This window comes from Grammomys surdaster, unplaced genomic scaffold (assembly GCF_004785775.1).
Source record: "Grammomys surdaster isolate TR1022 unplaced genomic scaffold, NIH_TR_1.0 124820, whole genome shotgun sequence".
Taxonomy (NCBI): Eukaryota; Metazoa; Chordata; class Mammalia; order Rodentia; family Muridae; genus Grammomys; species Grammomys surdaster.
The window spans coordinates 161,574-168,275 of record NW_021619764.1 but is presented as its reverse complement, the minus strand read 5'-3'; the positions used below and the strand labels follow the sequence as shown (position 1 = coordinate 168,275).

Below are 6,702 nucleotides of genomic sequence, written 5' to 3'. Positions count from 1 at the left end.
ATCCCACAGCTATATCCCACAGCTATATCCCACAGCTATATCCCACACCCCTCCCAAGGCTCAAGGATCATTGCAAGAAAGGGGGCAGAGAGATAGTAAGCGCCAGTGTTTTCCTGGACACAACCGTGCAGCTGCATATATAAACAGGGGTAGCTGTGACAGCATGCACAAGACTGAGCAAGCTCAAGTCAGACAAAACTCAAGTACTGGGAGGGGAGGTAGGCACAGTTCCACCCCTACTGCCATTTGATGGGAAAGGGGGAGGTGTAACCCTTGCTAAGTTGACCATGCTCACATGAAAAGCCATACACCCAAAAGCATAAATTGGACTCAATGAGGTTTTTAAAAGTGATACAAAGTTAGATGGGTGAGGAAGGGGGTGTAGATTTGGGAAGAGTTGAGGGAGGGGGTGAATATAATCAAAACATTTAGCACAAAAATTATCAAATAGCTGATTTTTTTTTTTAAATGAGGCGCCTGCCACCTACTCTTTTGAAGCTAGGTCATGGCACAAACACAGAAAGCACAGGGCGAGAGCTCAGGAAGCGAGGTGCTGGGGACGTCTTGGGGGAAGCTACCAAACGGACTGGGAGCCTCTCTGCCTGCTGTAGGGAAGGTGGGGCTGAACCACTGCCTCTCTCCCCGTGGCTGTGGGGCTGGTCACAAGAACAACCGAGCATGGTGCTTGGTGAATGGCCAGCAAGCCCTCAGTTCCTCAACCACACAGAGGACTCTACCACTACTGGGAATGAGCCTGCAGCCCTCCCTCCACGGGTCCTTTCAGGCAGAGGCTCCCGGCCAGGATCTTGATCCTGGGGCTGTGGGAACCACAGCAGGGAGCCCAGCTGAGCTCACGTGGCCTGATCTGGAGAACTTCAAGACAATAAAGATTTCTGATCCTTCCTGGCTACTCTCATCCCCAGAGTGGTGAGGTCCACTCCAAATACCAGATCTAAAAGAATTACTGTGGCCTAGCTTGGTCTCGCCCTCTAGCTCCAGGCTGCCCTAACCTGAAGCACACTCCTGTGACCAGCTTTGGAGAAGCTGCCCTCTGGCCTCCCCTTGGTGAGTCTAACCTTCCTAGGGCACAGCTTCCCTCTCAGTTTTGGCTCCTATTCAGTAACGTCTTCACAGCTGCACGGGGCTGGCATTCAATCCCAGCACTCGAGAGGCAGAGGCAGGCAGATCTCATGAGACCAAGGCTGTCCTGGTCTACAGAGTGAGTTCCAGGACAGCCAGGACCACACAGAGAAACCCTGTCTCAAAACAGACAAACAGACACTCTTTCAGAAGCAGGCACTGCTAACCCATAGTCAACGACCTGACGGCTTAGCATATGATGCGTCCTGCTTTACTAACAATCCCAGGCTAAGGGGCTGGGACGCCGGTGGAGTGCTTGTCCAGTGTGCACCCAGTGTGCACAGCATGCCGAGTTCAATCCTGTCTGAGTTAGGGCTTGCTGCTGTGAACAGACACCATGACCAAGGCAACTCTTTTAAGGATGACATTTAACTGGGGCTGTATTACGGTTCAGAGATTCAGTCCATTATCACCAGAGCAGGAACATGGCAGTGTCCAGGCAGATATTTGAGGTTGGAGGAACTGAGAGTTCTACCTCTTGTTCTGAAAGCAACTAGCAGAAGATTCGCTTCCAGGCAGCTAGGATGAGGGTATTAAAGCCCATGGCCACTGTGATACACCTACTCCAACAAGGCTGCACCTCCTAATAGTGCCACTTCCTGGGCCAAGCTTATGCAAACCGTCACACATCCCTAGGACAGCATAAGCCTGCTGTGGTGGTCTTAGCACCTAGGAGGTGAGGCAGGAGGACTGGAAGTCTGGTGCCATCTTCAACTACACAGTGAGTTTGAGGCTGGGCTAATAAACATGAGACCTGTCTGAAACAACCAAACCAGCCCCCCAAAAACCCCCCAAAAAAACAAAAAACCTAGGCCAGTCTGGATGTTTCTGTTACTGACAAATATCCTCCTGGTCCCCCTTTCCCTCTCCTCTCCCTCTCCAGCTCTTCTTCTCTTTTCTTTTTCACATAGTCTCAGGTCAGCCTCTCAAACTCTTGATCCTTCCGTCTTGGCCTCCTGAGTCTTGGGATTAGGATTACAGACATGCACCATCATGCCCAGTGACAAATTTCAGTTTCTTATCAGTTGAATGTAAATTAGATGTTTTCTGGCAGGAAGCAAGAGACCTCATCAAATACGATCAAAGTGTGAAAACAGAATGTGAAACACGGAAATAAAGGAGCAGTCAAACGGTTTGCAGAGTGACACACAAAGACAGTTCTAAGTGAATGAATCCAAAAATGAAAGACCGACAGGAAACACTGAGAGCGGGACAGGCACAGTTAACACTGAGAGCAGAATGGGTGGTGGATGGCACTCAGAGGGAGAGCGCTTGTCCAGTGTGAGCCCTGGGTGCCATTCCAAACGCCATGAAAGATCAGAGAGGATCAAGCCCTCTCCAATATGGGACAGTGACTCTCCTCTGTGGGCTCAGCACTGCTGGATCAGCCAGGTGGTCGTGACTGACAGGTAAGTGGCTATAACTCAAAGTTCATATCTGCTGAAGATCTCTGAGCCATACAATGGCTAAGCAGATGGAAGTTAATGTGAAACTGATTGCAGCAAACTGAGATGTCTGTTTGAAAACAGGTCCAGGGATGAAGACGTAGCTCAGCAGTTGTGCTGGCCAGTCTTATGCCAACTTGACACAAGCTAGAGTCATCCGAGAAAGGGAGCCTCCGCTGAGAAGATGCCTCCATCAACTTGAGCTATAGGCATGCCTGCAAGGCATTTTTTTTACTTAATGTTTGACGGGAGAGGGCCCAGCCTATAGCGGGTGGTGCCATCCCTGGACAGATGGGCCTGGATTCTATAAGAAAGCAGGGGAAGCAAGCCAGTAAGCAGCACCCCTCCAAGGCCTCTGCATCAGCTCTTGCCTTCAGGTTCCTGACCTGTTTGAGTTCTTGTCCTGACTTCCTCAGATGAAGTATAAATATGGACGTGTAAGCCAAACAAACCCCTTCCTGCCCAAGGTGCTTTGGTCATGGTGTTTTATCACAGCACGAGAAATCCTAAGACAACTCACAGCAATGGTAACCCTAACTAACACAGTGATTATCTTAGTTACGGCTTCTATTGCTGTGCAGAGAAGCCATGATCACTGCAACTCTTACAAAGAAGAACATTGAATCAGGGCGGGCTTACAGTTCAGATATCGTCACGGTGGGAAGCATGGTGGCACACAGACAGACATGCTGCTAGAGAGGTGGGTGAGAGTTCTATATCCAAATGGACAGGCAGCAGGAAGAGAGTGACGACGGTCACTGAAACCTCAAAGTCTGTCCCCCAGTGACACACTTCCCCCAACAAGGCCACACCTACTCCAACAAAGCCACACCTCCTAGTAGTGCCACTCCCTATGAGCCATTTTCAGTCAAACCACCACAATGGTGAAGCAACTGCCTAGAATGAGTGTGGGGTTCAGTTCCATTCTCCCACAAACCAAAATAAATGCCACATTCGAGAATGACAAACTCTGAAAGAACATTTTCCCCATTTTAACTCTGTAACTGTCTTTCCCATTATAAACTCTGAGAAGCAGCAGTCAAAGGAAGGTGTGGCCTAAATGTCCGTCCACTTCTCACTAAGGTAACAGAATCAACAGTGACCTACAGGGAAGGTAGAAAGAGACACCTCTATTAGCTGGGGGCAGGGAAGAAAGACTAAAACACTGGAATCTCACACAGCTTGAACTTTAAAAGACCTTTTATGTGGTGCCATTATTTGAATACCAACATGACGACCACAAAGGTGTCCATTCAAAGTGGAGTCCAACTAGTAACAAACATACACAGTAAGGATCTCATCCGAGTCCAGTGGACATTCAGTTCAAAACAGTAGGATTCACTTTGGTCACTTACCATATAAATGACTACAGTCTGGGGGCTGTCCTCATATGGAAACTATTACTGCCTACTTACAGGATTGGTTTAAGTATCACATCAAACACACACAAAGCTTTCAACATCTGACCAGTCTTTGGCAGACATTCAGGCCACAGAAAAGCCATTGTCTCCACTTCCAGACTTAAGAATTGGGGGGAAAAATTACCAAAAGAGAACTATGAAGCACTCCTATGTGCGTACATCATACTACTTTGAGATAAGATACAAGGAACAAAAATATCTTGCTGCCTAGCTGTACAGTTGTGGTGCTGATGTTCTGAAAGTGTGCCACATTCACAGGCACCCAGACCTAGGGGACAAACACCCTGTCACCATGAGAGAATGATTACTTAAGGAACTTCTGAAATGTCTAGGGAGCCCTAAGCACTGCAAACAACTGTATGGGTGTACTGCAGCAGCAGAGCATTGACCTAGCACACACAAGCCTTAGATTCAAACTTCAGCACCACACACACATAAAAATAATTATAGAACTATGAGTAATAATAAAGATAGGTATATAGAAGAAGAATGTTAGAAAGTAGAGCTAGAGAGATGGCTCAGTGGTTAAGAGCACTGCCTGTTCTTCCAGAGGACCCAGGTTCAATTCCCAGCACTCACATGGCAGCTCACAACCATCTGTGACTCCGGTTCCAGGGGATGTGACGCCCTCTTCTGGTCTCCACCAGCACTGCAAACACATGATATACAGATACACATCCAGGCAAAACACTCATACACACTAAAAAGAAGAAAAGGGGAAAAAGTGTTAGAAAGTAATCCAGGTTACAGCTGTAGTATAAACAAGGGGACAGGCCAATCGAGAAGTCATTCAGCAGCGGAAGTCACGAGAGGCGCTGTTGCAGTTGTGTGTACACAGTGGCCTGCCCTGCCTGCCAACTCCTGCTTCAGTGCACACCAGTGAAATTAGGAAATGCCAGTTCTAGAACACAACAGCTGTCTCCCCATCTGAGGTTACATGGCAAACTGGGGTGTTTGCCATAGTGATGCAAAATGAGAAGGAACAGATGCAGGAGAAGTCCGTACAGCTCTACCACCCTCATCACTCTCCAGGTCCCAGACTTACTGACATGAATACCCAGGCCATGGTACTTGCTGGAAAAGATGGAAGAGCCTCAGGCCACTGAGATGGAGTAGGAACCCTGAGAGGCCCATCTGTCTTCAGGCTCTGCCCATGCCATTCACACCCTCTGTCTAGGTGTCCTTCCTCCTCCTTCCTCCATCCAGGGGACCTGGATTTATGTCCCTTGTAACACTTCTCCGAAGGCTCCTTGACTCCTCTCTCCCACACCCAGACTTGTCCTACATCAGTAGCTAGTAGCCTCAGGCTACTCTGCCAGACCTCTTATGGCACTCAGCTATTTCAATTTCACTCAGAGGCATGCAGATGCCACTAGTCCACCGGACACCCAGCATATGGCTAATAGTCCATGGGTGGGAGTAGAAGACCGGGGGATGCATGGACAGGAAGATGAATGATACAGAGGTGATACAGGACAGTGACCCAAGGCAGGCAGTGTTCCAAGGGACACAAGACAGGCTCATTCTCTACCCATAAGGAGAGGGCAAAAATGGGAGAAGGTCACAGCGGCCCTGAGGTCCCTGAGCCAATGACAGTAGAGTGTAAAAGCCCATCGAAAGCTCTACCCAGGGAAGCCAGCAGCTCATAGTTCATCTGCATCACATCTCTGTAGAGCTCCTGCTGCTGCTTGTCTAGCTGCTGCCACTCCTCCCGAGTGAAATACACGGCCAAGTCTTCAAATGTTGCAGGGAGCTCCGCGGACACGCTGGAATCCTTCAGCCGCTCCTGGTCAGGAGGCTCCTGTAACAAACAGCAGCATTACTCAGCCCACTGTCCGAGTGAGACACGAGGCATGTCTGCAGCCTTTCTCCTGGTAAGCGCACCAAGAGGCTCAGGAATGAATTCCCTGCTGAAAGCCATCAAATCCAAAAGCTCCAGATAGTAGGTAAACCAAACTGATTCAGTCAAATCTAAGGGTCTTCAAGAAAGAGAAAATCTCACAGGAGAACAGCATCTAATTGTACATGGCCACTTGGAGTCCCAAGGTCACCTTACACTCACTGTGGCTGTAGAGGGGACTGACTGCCTGTCTCCATGACTCCCCCACTGGATGTGAAGGAAGCAGCAGTTAAAAATAACTAGATATGCTTACAACTAGGGAGGGTTTTACCCACACCACATTCCCAGAGTCCTGAGGCTCTGAAGATCAGACCAGTTATTACCTCCTAACACTGAAAAACAAGAAGAATGTGAAGAGAAGCTTTACTCTTCCTCTAGATTCTGGAAAAACTCGACCATGGTAGAAGCTTCCCTACAATGTTATCTGTGAAGAACAGCTCAGCTACCCACTGACCCTCTGATCACCAACAGGTAAATGTGGAATAAACACAAGGTAAGCACTATCATCCCCTGGGGTCCAGCAGACTTGCACCAAATGGAAGGAAAGTACAGGGCTGCTGGCCAGGGCTCTGGGCAGAGGCCAGCACTGGCCACAATGGCTTGTGGATTTTCGACTCCAGGAAGTCACTTCTCCCTGAGCTACAAGTTTTCTCCAAACACAGTGAATTTATCAAACCTTAGACATGGCTTATCACTTGTGAAAACTCTGTGAAAAAGTTAAAGATAAGCCAGGTGGGTGACGCATACCTTTAATCCCAGCACTCAGGAGGCAGAAGCAGGCAGATCTCTGTGAGTT

General features: G+C 48.7%; 1 protein-coding gene across 2 annotated transcripts in view; it reads right to left on the bottom strand.

The window, feature by feature from the left end:
* The window catches only part of LOC114636695 (zinc finger protein 862-like), an 18,198-nt gene extending 12,498 nt beyond the window's left edge, over positions 1-5,700 (bottom strand). The window contains exon 1 of one of the 2 annotated variants that reach the window (XM_028784765.1): positions 5,633-5,700. The gene's annotated coding sequence lies outside the window, so the exon portion shown is untranslated. Of the gene's footprint in view, positions 1-4,585; positions 4,636-5,632 lie in introns of those variants that run through there. The other variant, XM_028784764.1, reaches the window with a different exon arrangement.
* Between the last annotated feature and the right edge of the window lie 1,002 nt (positions 5,701-6,702).